The sequence below is a fragment of the Palaemon carinicauda genome, unplaced genomic scaffold (assembly GCF_036898095.1).
Source record: "Palaemon carinicauda isolate YSFRI2023 unplaced genomic scaffold, ASM3689809v2 scaffold221, whole genome shotgun sequence".
Taxonomy (NCBI): Eukaryota; Metazoa; Arthropoda; class Malacostraca; order Decapoda; family Palaemonidae; genus Palaemon; species Palaemon carinicauda.
The window spans coordinates 119,951-138,305 of NW_027169822.1; the positions used below are offsets into that span (position 1 = coordinate 119,951).

The following is an 18,355-nucleotide window of genomic DNA, read 5'->3' on the forward strand; positions in this document are numbered from 1 at the left end:
ACTAGAATTAAAATTGGTGGCAGGAAGCTGTTCACACACACACACACACACACACGGGCGAAAATATAACCACCTTCCATCTTTGTAAGTGGAGGGAATAATGATCAGCATAACTTAGGCTTCACTGAATTACCAGTTGTCTGCGACAGAATGAACCCTTAGGATATATTTTTGTAGAGAATATTAGCCTCCAAATACTAAATCTAATCTACCTTTTAGGATAAGTAATTATTTACATCGACAGTAATGTAATATATTTTTTTTCAGGTCTGGTTTTTGTGAAGGTCCAAGTCAAATTGACAGTGCACTACGGTAAATCTAATTCCTTGCTGCAATTTTAGAGTTGTATCCGTCACTGCAGAGTGAATGGTAGGTATCACTTACTTTCTTGACTTTGTCAAAGATAGAGAAGTATTTGAGATAATGCAAACTAATAGTTATAGTTCACTGACCTAGTCCTCGGTAAAATGGAAAACTAACACCCATTCTTGAATGGCTGTGAACAGGCTGTGATGTCATAGATTTAGTAGAAATAAATTTGGTTTTCAATATTTTGGGCTAGATGTTGGTTTTCTCAAAACGATCATAGAAAGGTTAACTACTTAAATTAATGGTTAAGCAAGAAAATCTCATGATTGGTAATATTCTATTCTCTTTGTTTTATTTACAAGTTATTGGGAGAAATTATGCAATAACAAGTTTTCTCTAAATGAAAGGTCTTTCTTATGTAATTCATTCTTTCAGGGCCAGATGAGGGCTGATATCAGCCCCAGACGAGGCCTGATATCAGGGCCAGAAGAGAGTGGATATCAGGACCAGAAGAGTGGCCCATATCAGGACCAGAAGAGTGGCCCATATCAGGACTAGACAGGTGCCGATATCGGGGCCAGAAGAGTGGCCCATATCAGGACTAGACAGGTGCCGATATCGGGGCCAGAAGAGTGGCCCATATCAGGACTAGACAGGTGCCGATATCGGGGCCAGAAGAGTGGCCCATATCAGGACTAGACAGGTGCCGATATCGGGGCCAGAAGAGTGGCCCATATCAGGACTAGACAGGTGCCGATATCGGGGCCAGAAGAGTGGCCCATATCAGGACCAGACAGGTGCCGATATCGGGGCCAGAAGAGTGGCCCATATCAGGACTAGACAGGTGCCGATATCAGGGCCAGATGATTGCCGATAACAGGCGAGGGTAGATATAAGGGCAGGACGAGCGCCAATATGAGGGCCAGGTGATTGCCGATATCAGATGAGGTGCAACATCAGGGCCGGACTAGTGCAGAAAGGAAGTCTTTATCTGCAGATCTGAAATGTAGATTTACAGGATAGAACCAAACTAAAGTAACCTCCTCTCAAAGAACAAAAAGAATCCAAATAGAATTTGAAATTAGAGGGAGTAACTTCATCATAAGTGCTGCCTCAAACTTGTTTAAGAAACTACAGAATAGAAGTAGAGAAGACAGAAGAATACGTAATCAGATATGGAAGATATGTCAACTATGGATCACACAATGATATGTTGAAGATAGCCATGTTTACCTTGGAAGTAATATATGCAAAGTAGTAGAATAATAAGATTTTTGAGATTACATTCAAAATGAATGATGAAGGATAGTATGTGATTAGTGAATGTATAAAGATGAGAATTATATTCCAATTGCCCACAAATGAGAAGCATAGTAAACATTATGTAACTGCCGGAGCATGGAAACGCTAGAAATTATATAAAGTATGCACCTAGATGAAGCGGCAACAAAAGGAAAAGAGATGAATTAACAAAATGAAAATTAGAAAATAATACAAGCACACAAGTGTGGTGCTATTCAAGGGCAGACTATTTGGTTGAAAGTATATTGTTTCACTTCTAAATACACTCCACACAGGAGTAAGCTAGCAGAGTTAAGACTTTGGACTGTAAAGAATGAAATTGAAATTATTGTTAATCAATGCCATGCCAAGGGGAGACAAGACGAGACTGATAAAAAGAAATAATCAAATAGGAGCAATTCCAGATGAGGGGTCTTGGTATGAGGAAAATCTAGAGGGGCAGGCGAATCTAAGAGAGCTGGCCATAAGATAAGCCATGAATCTGAAAAGAAGTCTTAACTAACCACAAGAGGTTGCTAAAGGTGGCCTTATTACGCTGTACAGTAGAAAATGGTAAAAGTAACGAATAGGATGTTGATTGTCGTTGCCGAAATTGAATATTTCTGAAGGTTATATATTCACCCGTTTGTGAGCAACTTTACACACAAACTACTGAACCGATTTTGACCAGTTGTCGTGTTAGGTACGAGGCAAGGATGAATCTCTTAACATTTTGGATAAAGTACATCAAAGTACAAGTATGCAGAATTACTTTGGAATTCATTGTGAAGTTGTTTTATTTCTGGGAACAACATTATAGAAAAAATACAGAACCAATGTCATCAAATCCATTTGTTTTTTAAGACAATACATTGAAGTATAATTATACTATGGAATTAAGAACAAAATAAGACTACTTGGCATGGTGAAGGCATGCTCTCTACTGAGTCCCCCCTCTAGATAATGCCACTTGTAGTTAAAGCAAGTTTTGCATCTCTGCCAGGTGAAAATGTCCCTGAATTTATCTGGTAAGATCTGTGAACTACGAACAAATGGTAAGAAAGGTAAATGGTAGCATATCCTGGATAAGGAAATAATGTGAGAGAAGAGAACATCAAAGAACTAACTAGGTTCATCAAGTTAGGGAAGATTAACCCTTTTACCCCCAAAGGACGTACTGGTACGTTTCACAAAACTCATCCCTTCACCCCCATGGACGTACCGGTACGTCCTTGCAAAAAAATGCTATAAAAAATTTTTTATATTTTGATAATTTTTTGAGAAAATTTAGGCATTTTCCAAGAGAATGAGACCAACCTGACCTCTCTATGACAAAAATTAAGGCTGTTAGAGCAATTAAAAAAAAATATACTGCAAAATGTGATGGGGAAAAAATAACCCCTTGGGGGTTAAGGGTTGGAAATTTCCAAAGAGCCTGGGGGTAAAAGGGTTAAGACAAAAGCACCTATTACGGAAATGGGTCTCAACATGTCAATGCTAAAGGACCAACAGAAAATCTCTGAATATTTTTTTACCAATTTAGCATGGCGGGAATCATTGAAGAGAAGAAAAAAAGATAATAAAAGCTGGTCCATTATAATGCAAATAGTGGAAGGATTGAGCAAGTCGTATCCCTGTCATAAGTAACAGCACCTCACCTAGTAAATGTCTATGAAAATGCAAGTGAAGGAAAAGCCACAACAAACCAAAGACTAACCCGAATTATGCAGTAGATGCCTAAAAAGTAGGTGCCCACAAGAGACATACTGAGAGGAGTGTTATCAAGAGGCCAGAAGGTACCAGACTTACAGCCAGTCAGAGCCTTTTTCCTTCAATTGGTGAGTTTAAAGGATTTAGCAATTACATGTTTTAGTTTTTTAATGATTCTAAGTAGACTATTCCATCCTTAGCTCTTCTCTCAAAGGAATCGGGACTTTTAAGTTGATGAAGGAGAGGTCTAATCGGTGAGGGATCTATGGTCGTGGTTCAATCACGCCCCAGTTTTCTATACGACACTCAAAGAGTGAGCGAGCTAGGTTTATTCCTGGCATTCCATGCATCTTTTTTTTTTTTTTTTTTTTTTTTTTTTTCTCTGGTATATTTAGCAATAACTATGCCTTAGAAATGGTGTAGAGGAGCACTTCACGGAGCGACACAGGTCGAGCCCAGAAATAGTTTTCAATATTAAACTTACCCGATAATCATGTAGCTGTCAACTCCGTTGCCCGACAGAATTCTATGGAGGGATACGCCAGCTATCACAATACTAGAAGGGGGTGTATTTACCAGCGCCACCTGTGGCCAGGTACTCAAGTACTTCTTGTTGACACCTCCTCAATTATTCCTCTGTCGTGCTTCCGGCAAGACGTTCTGGGATACGCTTATGTTCTTGGAGTATTTTCACGACTTTGGTGAAGTATTTCTCTTTGATTTTGGCTGTCGCTTTACTGGAAACTTCTATATTAGCTTAGTTAGCTTTTGGAATTAATTTGATTAATTATGGTGACGAGAGAGTATGAACTCTCGTTCACCTTTCAATGGCCGACCCTTCCCTTAGACGGAAGTGTTGGTGTCTAAGAGAGTATAGACTCTCTTTCTTAATTTTGCTTAACAAAAGTTATAGATTTATTTTATATCTCTCCGCCTCTTATAGGCCTCTTCGATTAACTTCCTTTTATTATAAACTCATTAAAATTAATTTTTATATTTGTTTATATTCGACCTTCCTAATAGTAGGCGGTCTTTTACCGAAGTTAATAAATTTTGAGCCCGTCATTTCGGTTTTACCTGTTAACATATTATGCTATTTCCGCCACAGAGTTTGAAAGAATTTCTTTGATAGTCTCGTACTATTTTCAAAGTTGAACTAACGTTTTGTTTTGTCTCTGCAGTTATTGACGTTCAGAACGTTCAACTTGCACTCTATCGTTACGATAGAGAAAGAATGTTCACGGTTTCACGTTGCAGTAAGAGTAACCGTGTCTAGCGTTTTGTTCATTCTTTCTTAACTTAATGGTTTTGATCCTAATAAAGGAACTTTTCAGTTTTTTCCTTTAACAATAATATGTTTTAACGATATATATGATTGGGCTCTTCTCTCAGGTTCTAAGTCAAGAGAGAGAGAGAGAGAGAGAGAGAGAGAGAGAGAGAGAGATAGAGACGGAGGGAGAAAGAGGATAAACGTTTCATTCAAGCCTGCCAGGCGTACGAGTAACGTCGTTATCGTTTTTGCTCTTCTCCCTAGTCTCTTTAGGGGAAGAAACTAAACGTTTCTAGAGTGATCTAGTGTTTAGTCTCTTTCCAGCCACTGAATTATCTTTCATTAGATTTTTCTGTTACATTGTAATTCTGTTTTCGCAATTACTAACTTTGAGAAAGGATAGAATTGCGTATTTCAGGTACAAACCACTTAAAGTTTCGAGTTCAGTGAAATAAGTGCAAACAGAAATCAAAGTGATAAGTGATTAGTGCGTGAGGGTACTTTTGTGCGCGCCAGTCGTCCTCCCAGTCCGGGACCTCTTGCAAGCTCCCAAGCCCAGGGGAGAAGCAATGTCGAAGGGCATAAGGGTTCAGCAGGCCTTGATCGGCGCACAGAAGTATCCTCGGTGGTTGTGGGCGTGTCTTACCGAGACCGTCACTCCCACCCGCAGACGATTGAGCCCTTATTTTGCTCGTCTGCAGAAGAGATTAGGGGAGAAAATAAAGGCAGAGTAACGCTGGTCTCAGGTCTCAAGACCTCTTAAACGTTAAGTCCAGACCTATGCCAGACGTACGAAGTTAAAGTTCACAACCCGAATGGAGTCTTGAAGAGGAAACCACAACTATTGTTGTTCCAGCTCGTTCTGACTCTGCTGTTCAGCATACCTTACCTCCATTTTCATACCATGGTTTAAACCCCATGCAAGCATGCATAAAGCACTCTAGCACTGGTCATGGAATTTCTGAGAAATGTTAAACGCCATGCACACGCTCTGCTTTCCTTACAGCAGGCTCTGCTTACAGCAGGCTCTGCTTACAGCAGGCTCTGCTTACTACATGCTCAGCATACAGCATGCTCTGCATTCAGCATGCTCTGCATACAACATGCTCTGCATACAGCATGCTCTGCATTCAGCATGCTCTGCATACAACATGCTCTACATACAGCATGCTCTGCATACAGCATACTCTGCATACATCATGCTCTGCTTACCTTACCGCATGCTTCTCAACACATCTTGGGTTGTTGCCAACTCACTAGACTGTCAAGCAGTTTCATAACGTTGCCTTCTAGTCTGCTGCTTTTGCACCAGTGAACCCTCACTCAGAGAACTTAGCTTTTCTAGGATAAGGTCCCTGTAGATGAGAAAGTTCTTTTCTCCCTCCTTCTGATATTCCCTTGAGGACTCTGTCTTTTGGAGGGAGCCTTTAGCTGCATAACCTCTTATGGACTTTTATTTAAGCATAACATGCTTACAGGGAAGGTAATGGTTCCACTTCAGTCGCTAATCCCGTCTGTTACCACACCTGCTCCCATAGACCTTGAGCTGTGTTGCATGACATGCAGTCCAAGCTTAGTCCTTGTTAGAGGATTTTTTGTTTACGGAGTCAATGTGTCACGGGGAAGACGTTCAACAACCAACAGAAGTGACTTGTTGTGACGCAGTGCGGCAACCTCAGCAACCCGTTAAGGAGTTGTCTGTACGACCCAGACAGTCTAGACAGATTCGGGTTGTCACTGTACTTCCTCGCTTGCCCATGATTGACAGTTTACAGACTGTGCAGCAGTATCATGATCTTGTGTCCGGCTCCGTCAGACGACTGACTTTTAAGAGCTCCCACAAGTCGTCGCTGTCTGGAGATTTTCAAATGGACTATGGATCTGACCAAGGAACTGGGCCTCCTGGTCAATTTTGAGGAGTCTCAGCTTGTTCCATCCCAGACCATTGTCTCCTTGGGTATGGATCTTCAGAGTCGAGCTTTTCGGACTTGTCCGTCGGCCCCAAGGATCTTCCAAGCCCTAGAATGCATCCAGAGCATGCTGAGAAGGAACCGATGCTTAGTCAGGCAGTGGATGAGTCTAACAGGGACACTTTCATCGCTGGCCCTGTTCATCGAGTTAGGGAGACTCCACCTCCGCCCCCTTCAGTATCATCTAGCTGCTCACTGGATAAAGGACATGACGCTAGAGACGGTCTCAGTTCCTGTTTCCGAAGAGATGAGGTCTACTCTAATGTGGTGGAAGAACAGCATTCTTCTCAAGGAAGGTCTACCATTGGCTGTTCAGACCCCCGACCACCGTCTCTTCTCGGACGCATCGGACACGGGCTGGGGTGCGACACTGGACGGACAGGAATGCTCGGGAACATGGAATCAGGAGCAAAGGACACTTCACATCTATTGCAAGGAGTTGTTGGCAGTTCATCTGGCCTTGATAAACTTCAAGTCCCTCCAGCTAAACAAGGTGGTGGAGGTGAACTCCGACAACACCACAGCCTTGGCTTACATCTCCAAGCAGGGAGGGACTCATTCAAGGAAGTTGTTCGAGATCGCAAGGGACCTCCTCATTTGGTCAAAAGATCGAAAGCTCACGCTGGTAACGAGGCTCATTCAGGGCGATATGAATGTCATGGCAGATCGCCTCAGCCGGAAGGGTCAGGTCTTCCCCACAGAGTGGACCCTTCACAAGAATGTTTGCAGCAGACTTTGGGCCCTGTGGGGTCAGCCAACCATAGATCTATTCGCTACCTCGATGACCAAGAGGCTCCTCTTGTATTGTTCTCCGATTCCAGACCCAGCAGCAGTTCGCGTGGATGCCTTTCTGCTGGATTGGTCCCATCTCGACCTGTATGCATTCCCGCCGTTCAAGATTGTCAACAGGGTACTTCAGAAGTTCGCCTCTCACAAAGGGACACGGCTGACGTTGGTTGCTCCCCTCTGGCCCGCGAGAGAATGGTTCACCGAGGTACTGCAATGGCTGGTCGACGTTCCCAGGACTCTTCCTCTAAGAGTGGACCTTCTGCGTCAACCTCACGTAAAGAAGGTACACCCAAACCTCCACGCTCTTCGTCTGACTGCCTTCAGACTATCGAAAGACTCTCAAGAGCTAGAGGCTTTTCGAAGGAGGCAGCCAGAGCGATTGCCAGAGCAAGGACGACATCCACTCTCAGAGTCTATCAGTCTAAATGGGAAGTCTTCCGAAGCTGGTGCAAGGCCAATGCAGTTTCCTCAACCAGTACCACTGTAACCCAGATTGCTGACTTCCTGTTACATCTAAGGAACGTAAGATCCCTATCAGCTCCTACGATCAAGGGTTACAGAAGTATGTTGGCAGCGGTTTTCCGCCACAGAGGCTTGGATCTTTCCTCCAACAAAGATCTACAGGACCTCCTTAGGTCTTTTGAGACCTCAAAGGAACGTCGGTTGTCCACTCCAGGCTGGAATCTAGACGTGGTCCTAAGGTTCCTAATGTCATCAGGATTTGAACCGCTCCAATCAGCCTCTTTTAAGGACCTCACATTAAAAATTCTTTTCCTCGTGTGCTTAGCAACAGGTAAAAGAGTAAGTGAGATCCACGCCTTCAGCAGGAACATAGGTTTCACATCTAAAACGGCTACATGTTCCTTGCAGCTCGGTTTTTTGGCTAAAAACGAGCTTCCTTCCCGTCCTTGGCCTAAGTCGTTCGAGATCCCAAGCCTGTCCAACATGGTGGGGAACGAACTGGAGAGAGTACTTTGCCCAGTTAGAGCTCTTAAGTACTATCTAAGAAGGTCAAAACCATTACGAGGACAATCAGAAGCCTTATGGTGTGCTATCAAGAAGCCTTCTCTACCAATGTCTAAGAACGCAGTTTCTTACTACATCAGGCTTCTGATTAGAGAAGCAAATTCTCATCTGAAGGAAGAAGACCTTGCTTTGCTGAAGGTAAGGACACATGAAGTGAGAGCTGTGGCTACTTCAGTGGCCTTCAAACAGAATCGTTCTCTGCAGAGTGTTATGGATGCAACCTATTGGAGAAGCAAGTCAGTGTTCGCATCATTCTATCTCAAAGATGTCCAGTCTCTTTACGAGTACTGCTACACCCTGGGACCATTCGTAGCAACGAATGCAGTAGTAGGCGAGGGCTCAGCCACTACATTCCCATAATCCCATAACTTTTTAACCTTTCTCTTGAATACTTTTTATGGGTTGTACGGTCGGCTAAGAAGCCTTCCACATCCTTGTTGATTTGGCGGGTGGTCAATTCTTTCTTGAGAAGCGCCGAGGTTAAAGGTTGTGATGAGGTCCTTTAGTATGGGTTGCAGCCCTGTATACTTTAGCACCTTTGAGTTGATTCAGCCTCCCAAGAGGAACGCTGCGCTCAGTAAGGAAGACGATCTTATTAAAGGCAGAGTAACGGTTCAAGTCGACTTCCTTACCAGGTACTTATTATTTCATTGTTATTGTGGATAACTGATTATATGAAATACGGGATACTTAGCTATCCTTTAGTCTTGTACACTGGTTTTTCACCCACCCCCCTGGGTGTGAATCAGCTACATGATTATCGGGTAAGTTTAATATTGAAAAATGTTATTTTTATTAATAAAATAAATTTTTGAATATACTTACCCGATAATCATGATTTAATCGACCCTCCCTTCCTCCCCATAGAGAACCAGTGGACCGAGGAATAATTGAGGAGGTGTCAACAAGAAGTACTTGAGTACCTGGCCACAGGTGGCGCTGGTAAATACACCCCCTTCTAGTATTGTGATAGCTGGCGTATCCCTCCATAGAATTCTGTCGGGCAACGGAGTTGACAGCTACATGATTATCGGGTAAGTATATTCAAAAATTTATTTTATTAATAAAAATAACATATTTTTCCTTCGTCAAAATCCCTTTTCTGTACGTTACAAATTTTAAAGTGCGAGGAGTTCTGGAAGGTTTTTTACTAGAAACTCATGGTCATTAAAAAACTGAAATCTATCAATACAAGATTATAGAGGGAATCTATTTCTGGATGTAGTCAGTCCTGTACAGTTAGTACAGTAGTTTACGAAGTATTTCTGTATTCAGAGTTGACTCTTCTTCTTTCTGTAAGAGGGGAAAAAAAGGATGAATTTAGAATAGTCAGTGCTGTATTACTACTTCGAAGTTTTTGAAGTTCCCTTATTTGAATGATAGTCATTTATGATTTATTGTAATTCTAACCCATGGTGATGTGAAGGAACGTAAGTCTAACATGAATAAAATTTCACTTTCCGTAATTTGATGTTCCTAAAAGAGAACTAAGTTGTTTCATTTAAGATCATGACTTTTAGGTACCTATTATTCATCAGGATCTAATGATAGGATTCTCTTTCAGGTTGATCAGCTTTTGACATTATCATAAAAGTAGCGGAAGATATCCGTAGAGGCCACTTCATCAAATGGCCTACATGTCATCAGGATCTATAACTCGCAGAGGTGAGACATTAAATTAAGGTTGTTGTTGTACAGAACTTTAGGCAAGTAGAAGATAACCTTCGACTGATTGCATTTCAGTCTGGTGCAACAATGAATACTGTACCTTTGTGTTATATAAAAACCAGTTAAGAATTTCAGATAGGTTATCAAAAGTAACCAGCCAAGGTTATCAAAAGTAACCAGCCATACTAAAGATAGTTATAAAATTTAGAATGTATGATGCTTGATACCATAGGAAGAAGTCGGCTTGTAATTTAAGAATTTTTTTTGGTAAATATTTTGAAGGACGTTAGTAGCTACGCATGACTTTCTATTTAAGACGTCAGATTTACCTTACGTTTTTTCGTACGTTTTTTCTTTAGGTTGTAGGGTATTTTGAAAAAGACCTGATGACCAACTTAATTGAAACTAAGGTTTTTGGATAGTGGTGAGGATTTTAAAGATGATGATTATATTAGTAGTAAGAATTTTGAGACCCACCTGAAATCCAGACTATAAACTAATTATACCCATTGACTTTTAATTTGGAATTACTTTCATTTCATTCCTAAATATCTGGGGAGAATATCACAGTGTAGGAATAAGATTTGAATAAAAAAAATATACAAAATGGTTATTTATATGAAGAAATCATTTTGGAAAATTTTAATCCAACAAATACATACATATACCAAGGCACTTCCCCCAATTTTTGGGGGGGTAGCCGACATCAACAAATGAAACAAAAACAAAATAGGGGACCTCTACTCTCTACGTTCCTCCCAGCCTAACAAGGGACTCAACCGAGTTCAGCTGGTACTGCTAGGGTACCACAGCCCACCCTCTCCCGTTATCCACCACAGATGAAGCTTTATAATGCTGAATCCCCTACTGCTGCTACCTCTGCGGTCATGTAAAGCCTCAGACAAATATATGATATAATAGATTGCAGTGCTGTCCTCATACAAAATGTTTCTGTTCATTGAATACTATTTATTTTAAAATGAGCATTACTCTTTTTTTATAGCTGAGGAGAATTCCCCATTCACTTACCCTGTAAATAATAATCGTAACCAAGTCATCGCAATCCAGGTTTGACCTGCCCAAGTTGGTGACCCTTTTGGTAATTGTCTGCGTAGATACGATGAGTCTGAAACCTGCTTACATATAACGGTCCTGATTTTAGAATGTTAAACTGAAGTATTATAAAGAGGAGGAACGTAGAGAGTAGGTCCCCTTTTTGTTTTGTTTCATTGGTTGATGTCGGCTAACCTCCAAAATTGGGGGAAGTGCCTTGGTATATGTATGTATGGTATTATAACGATAGTTAAATGGCCGGACAGAATTAGAAATGAAACTATTTGAGATGTCTCGAGTGTCATATGTAGGAGAGATCATAGTGAGGGGTAGATGGAGATTGTTTGGAAAGTGCGAAGAGCATGTCTTTGCACTTCCAATAGAGATTAGTTCACCAATCGTATAACTGGACTCCACAAGGTACTAAAGAATGGAAGACCCAGGCCTACATGGCTGAGGACTATGAAGTAGGAGATGAAGAAAGGGGAGATATTGAATTAAAGGCTCAAGATAGGCGACTTGCGAAATTTATCCGAGGCCCTTTGTGTCGATAGGCTTAGGGGGTGGTGATAATGTTTTTAAAGTTATATACGAGGTAATGAACTCCTTTCTCTTTTTCAGAAAGTAGACTGCAGTTTCAAGACGGAATATTGAAGTTCTTAGTATCTTATAAGTAGCAGTGTGAAATATGTATGGTTCAAAATGACTCAGAATTTTGAAAGAAAATCATTCGTCAGCAGCATTACAGTGAGGTATGTTTTAATATACTGAAAATATCCTTAAATTTAGTATAATATTTAACTTTGACGAGATAATACTAATTTGAATTGCAGACTGACTTAATTTTACAGAAATTAAAAGCTATAATTTGAAGATCTTTCCGAGTACAGAGAGAAACTGAAATGATTAAGTTTGTACAAGTTCCATACCAAGAGATTTTTTAATATTTTTGAAAATTCCTATAATAAAAATTATTGAAATAAAATCATTTTGGAAGAATCTTCTAAATATACTTAGAAACTCTAATGTATATAAAAAAAACTTAATGGTAATTTTCAGCATCTGAGACTCATTCTTGTCATTTTGGCTATTAATTGTTGGTTATAGTGCATTATATTAAATGGTATGGTATTTGATAAGTAACATCGGTATGTTTGGGGAGAGTAATAGTAGATCTTTGTCTAAAACGGGAGACCTAATTTGGGAGTACAGTAATTAAACCCAGTTACTATACCGAAGGTGATGAATGCAAGAGTTGATGGGAGAAGTACAAGAGGAAGGCTAAGGTTTGGGTGGATGGATGGTGTGAAGAAAGCTCTGGGTGATAGGATGATAGATGTGAGAGAGGCAAGAGAGCGTGCTAGAAATAGGAATGAATGGTGAGCGATTGTGATGCAGTTCCAGTAGGCCCTACTGCTTCCTCCGGTGCCTTAGATGACCGCGGAGGTAGCAGCAGTAGGGGAGTCAGCATTATGAAGCTTCATCTGTGGTGGAAATGTGGGAGGTTGGGCTGTGGCACCCTAGCAGTACCAGCTGAACTCGGTTGAGTCCCTTGTTAGGCTGGGAGGAACGTAGAGAGTAGAGGTCCCCTGTTTTGTTCTTGTTTCATTTGTTGATGTTGGCTACCCCCCAAGATTGGGGGAAGTGCCTTGGTATACGTATGTATGTACTATACCGTCACACTTTTAGAGTGAGCGAGCTGGGTTTATTCCTGGCATTCAATGCAACTTTTTCTCTGGTATTTTTAGTAGTATTTATACCTTAGAAATTGTGCTTTAAGGTGCATTTCACTGGGCGACACAGGTCCCTCGCCCAGAAATTGAATTAAGAATCAAGAATGGTTTGGAATAATAATTACTATTTTATAATATTGTTTGAGATTTTGCAAATTGTCTGATAATGGTCACAAGCCAGCTTGGATATCAATAATTATCCGTTAAATTTTTTTTTAATTATCTGATAATGGATACAGGTAGGCTTAAATATCAGTAATAATCATAAAGAATATCATAATTTGATAAGAAATATCATAATTTGATAAGAAATATCATAATTTGATAAGAAATATCATAATTTGATAAGAAATAACTCATTGATAGTAATCTCTCTTTTGACTTATAGAACCTCTGCACAAAGAAAACCCTGCCAATTTGTTGTCAAACATGAAGTTGTTTTTAATTATGTTTAAGTATTTTTATTAATCAAACTTTTCAATTCAGATTTTAATTACATTAACCCTTTTACCCCCAATGGACGTACTGGTACGTTTCACAAAACTCATCCCTTTAACCCCATGGACGTACTGGTACGTCCTTGCAAAAAACTGCTATTTACATTTTTTTTTTTATTTGCATATTTTTGATAACTTTGAGAAATTTCAGGCATTTTCCAAAAGAATGGGACTAACCTAACCTCTCTAATGAAAATTAGGGCTTTTAGAGCAATTAAAAAAATATATATTGCAAAATGTGCTTGGAAAAAAGAACGCCTGGGGGTTGAGGGTTGCAAAGAACGCCTGGGGGTTGAGGGTTGCAAAGAACGCCTGGGGGTTGAGGGTTGCAAAGAACGCCTGGGGGTTGAGGGTTGCAAAGAACGCCTGGGGGTTAAGGGTTGCAAAGAACGCCTTGGGGTTAAGGGTTGCAAAGTTTCAAATAGCCTTGGGGTAAAAGGGTTACGTTACTGTAACTATAACATAATTGGATCTCAGAATGGTATGATAGCTTAGAAAATCTCTTAGTAGCTTATAAAGGCTTTAGATGTAGGATGCTTGACTCTTGAATAGTAGATAATCATTTGAAATTTTTCCTTTATGAAATCAGAGATCTGAATTGTTTTCCCACTTCCAGATCAGTGCTATCAAGAAGAACCTGTCGTCGATCTTCCAACGAGTTCATCGTCTTCGAAAAGATCTGTTAATCGAGAAATCGTGACTAGAAGATTCAGCTGTCAAGGAAGATCTTCCAGCGAGTTCATAGTCTTCGAAAAGATCTGTTAATCGAGAAATCGTGACTAGAAGATTCAGCTGTCAAGGAAGATCTTCCAGCGAGTTCATCGTCTTTGAAAAGATCTGTTAATCAAGAAGTCTTGACTAGAAGATTCAGCTGCCAAGGAAGAAGCCATCTCAATTCAGCATTATTTGACACCGTATAGGATTAGAAAGAAAATCTGTTTTGCTTGTAAAGGAAAATGCATTGATCCATGTTCAAAAAGTCTTGGTTAAAATAGGCCTAGGTTTAGGATACAAATTCATAAGTTGAAGATTTATCATTAAGTTAAATCTAGATGATACTTATACATCAGGCAATTCAGTATTAGCAATAAGATAGTTAACCCTTTTACCCCCATGGACGTACCGGTACGTCCTTGCAAAAAAAATGCTATAAAAATTTTCATATTTTTTGATAATTTTTTGAGAAAATTCAGGCATTTTCCAAGAGAATGAGACCAACCAGACCTCTCTATGACAAAAATTAAGGCTGTTAGAGCAATTTGAAAAAATATACTGCAAAATGTGCTGGGAAAAAAATTAACCCCTTGGGGGTTAAGGGTTGGAAATTTCCAAATACCCCGGGGGTAAAAGGGTTAAATGTATTGAACCAGATTTGTACTGAGTTTGGTTGGTTAGTTAGGTTAATTTATCAAATCAAGAAAAATATTCACCTAGATTTCAGTGCTGATATTATTACCAATAGCTAGCCTACAACCCTAGTTGGAAAAGCAGGATGCTATAAGCCTTTTAAGGACTCCAAAAGGGAAAATACCCCATGGATACAAGGAAACTGATAGAATAGTGTGCTTGAGTGTGTACCATCAAGGAAATGAGACTGTTCAGTGCCTATGTTCTAAACCACTTATACATCTGATTCAGCAATTATATGTCAGAAATTACTTCAGCTAGAGTTTGTCAGATTAATGAGGTGTAACTAATGTTACTTACAGTGGTAGGTATTTATTAGTTTTTTTTAAATATCTCCTGAGGTTACTAGGTAAATTTTCATGAAGCGGAACCAACGCAGCTTTAACTGCGTTAGCTAGGTTAATTTTTCACCTAAATTACAGGGGAATATTAATAGTTTTATGCTCTAATTAGATAATAGTTGAATGAGATTCTATTAGCGTAAGGATTTATACTGCAATTAGTTGAATATTACAAAAGATAGATCGAAATTTACAGTAGCCACCGACTTTTTTTCACTGGTATTTTGATTTTTAGATTGTATTTGGGTGTAGTTTAATATAGGTGGTGTATTTCTTATACTGAAATACTCTATTACATTCTGTGATAGGAAAACTTGAGAATATAGTTAATAAATCTATCTATAGAATAGGGAATGTGCCAACTATATTCTCTTAAATTTTTATCGAAGTTTACCATGGAAATAATGGAATTTTTTTATCGAAGTTTACCATGGAAATAATGGAATTTTTTATTGAATTTTACCATGGAAATAATGTATCTTCATAAACTTCAAAGAGGACTTAATACTTTAAATACATTTGTATCTAATAGGATTTCTACATATGTCAAGACACTGTTGAGATTTGGGCGTTATGGAAGGATAGAGTTTATTTTAAGTGCGGAGGGTTTCGTTCTATACGTAAACTCAAAACTAAATCAGCTGATTTATTTGATTATGTTAACAATCATTTAGAAAATATGAATTGATAAACTCAATTGAAAGTGTAGCTTTGAGAGGAATTTGGTAATATTGTATCGACAATGGTAGATTCGATATATAAATTCAAATTTAAGTTATGCTTTTATGAAAAGTCCGCCATTATTGAGTTAAATCCAAAAGTGGTGTGTGAGGTGTTTGGTATTGAGAATATTATTTCAAGTATTTGAATTACTAAGTTGACCCTTGCGGGCGAGCTGCTTTTGATAGTTGGCGAGGGATTTTAATAGGAAAGTTAATTCATGAAAATTGATTCATGAACTTTATGGGATTGTTCATTTTGCTTGATAGAATTGTAGTGAAGGGCTTCAAACTCATCATTGAAGTCTTAGGATTTTGTTGAAAGGGTGAGATTAGCTTTAAAGATTTCTTATCTATCACTATAGTTTGGTTTAATAGACTATTATTTTATAAAGTAGCCATTTTGTCCCTATTACCCCCAATGGACGTACTGGTACGTTTCACAAAACTCGTCCCTTTACCCCCATGGACGTACTGGTACGTTTCACAAACCTCATCCCTTTACCCCCATGGACGTACTGGTCCGTCCTTGCAAAAAACTGCTATTCACTTTTTTTTTTTTTTTTTTTTTTTTTTTTTTTTTTTTTTTTTTTTTTTTTTTTTGCATATTTTAATAACTTTGAGAAACTAAGGCATTTTCCAAAAGAATGAGACCAACCTGACCTCTCAATGACGAAAATTAGGGCTGTTAAAGCAATTTGAAAAATATATATTGCAAAATGTGCTTGAGAAAAAAATGCCTGGGGGTTAAGGGTTGGAAAGTTCCAAATAGCCTGGGGGTAAAAGGGTTAAGTATCCCTTTAAATTAGTTGTATAAAGTGTACCGTATGTAACTTCAGGGCAATGTTAACATTCCAAGCAGTTACCAGAAGTGAAATCTTTTTTTAAAGTTCTTGTCTCTAATCAGGAACAAAGTCATTTCAGAAAGGAAACATTTAAGGCTCTTGTTGCTTAATAAATGTAAAATAAGTCTTATATCTATTGAGTGATAGGTCTGGTAAACTATAAATTTCAAAATATCAGTGTCTTGACATATGGAGTTTTTGGTTAAGGTATATATCTTTTTGTAAATGTTAATGTATTTCACATAATTCCCATTTAATTTCTTGAAGTTAAAATTTAATTCATGGATTTGATCGATGGGAAACTTTTGTAAAACCAAATTGTAAATTTTATTGTACAAGGACTTCTGTATTTCATCTTACTCTGCCAATTGCTCGTCGCTCATCGCTTTTCTCGACTGTTGGGATTTGATAGTCAAGAAAGAATTTAAGTGACATCTAGGGTATTTATTCATGTCATATTGTAGGATCCAGCTATATAGGTTTTAGACATTATGTATTTTAAAGTCTCCCTAGTTAAAAAGACTGTGAAGGACATAATTTGCAGAAACCCGACTTAACAGTAATCCTTTGCAGTGTTGTTACCTTCAGAAAGTTTTTGCAATTGGGGTAAAATTTAAAACTATAAGCTGTAGGCCTAGTAAAAAAATCTATAAACAAATTTTACAGTAACTCCAGTTAGCAATAACCCTTTGCAGTGTTGTTATCTTTAGAAAGGATCAGAAAGTTTTTGCAATTGGTGTTAAATATAAAACTATAACCTGTAGGCCTAGTAAAAAGAATCTATAAAGGACAAAATTTACTGAAACTCCAGTTAGCAATAACCCTTTGAAAAGCGATTGGATAGGGTTAGATTACCATTAAGCCGTTGGTATGAAATTTGTTAAACTTCATCTCCTGTAGGTAATGAAAATATTGCGGTCTAAATTAAATGAAATATAGAGAATGAGAATAATTTTCTTTGTTGATATTTATAAAAAATTAAAATTTTGTCCTTAAAGCCTTTGGAATTCTCAATGTTACTGTTTTATTATCAATCTTAGGATTCAAACTATTATTTTCACTTCCAAATCCCTCCTTCTTAACAGTCAGAGCTGTTCTGTTTTGCATGAAACAGAGAGTCTGATCTTACCTTATTAGGATAATAAACTTATAACTTTAGGTGAAAATACATTTGAGTTTGTAAAGATTTTTACGACAAATCAAGGACAGCTAGCATTTAGTAATTTTGTCATAATGTCTGATAGGGGTAGCTCCTTGCTTTTAAGAGTTAGGATAAATTGAGACGAAGAGCAGTGTCTTTAAATATTGCATCTTAACCTGACAGAGTAAAACTACTAGTTGAAGCTCAATTCCTTTGACTAGTTGAAGTACAGAAGTTCTCATATATGTATCCAATGTGTAGATAGAAAACTTGGAAAGAACAAAATAAAGAAACTCCGCGGAGTCAGCCTTGCAATGGCCCATGGAGGTTGAGTGTTCTCAACGCGGTGTTACCGGCCAGTCACCAGTTTCGGAACCAATTCAAAGGTTACAAAGCTGACATTGATTACTAAGATGTAAAGAGAAGTCTCCCTCCCTTGTGTTCTTCCAGGTGCATATTCCCATTTTCTATGTCACTGTTGAAGATTGTCAAGTCCTTTTTTAATGTAAAAACTGCAATGCTCGGAGGTTTTAAGGTGATAAGGGACAGTAAGGTTACTCCTGTGATGTGCCTTAGCTGCTTTTTCTCTTTTGGTT

General features: G+C 38.8%; 1 long non-coding RNA gene across 1 annotated transcript; it reads left to right on the top strand.

Moving 5' to 3' along the window:
- Positions 1-784: 784 nt before the first annotated feature.
- LOC137636067 (uncharacterized) lies at positions 785-14,340 on the top strand. Its single transcript, XR_011042908.1, has 4 exons — positions 785-3,428; positions 9,920-10,020; positions 11,698-11,828; positions 13,923-14,340. It is a non-coding gene; the product is annotated as an uncharacterized lncRNA (long non-coding RNA).
- Positions 14,341-18,355: the final 4,015 nt, after the last annotated feature.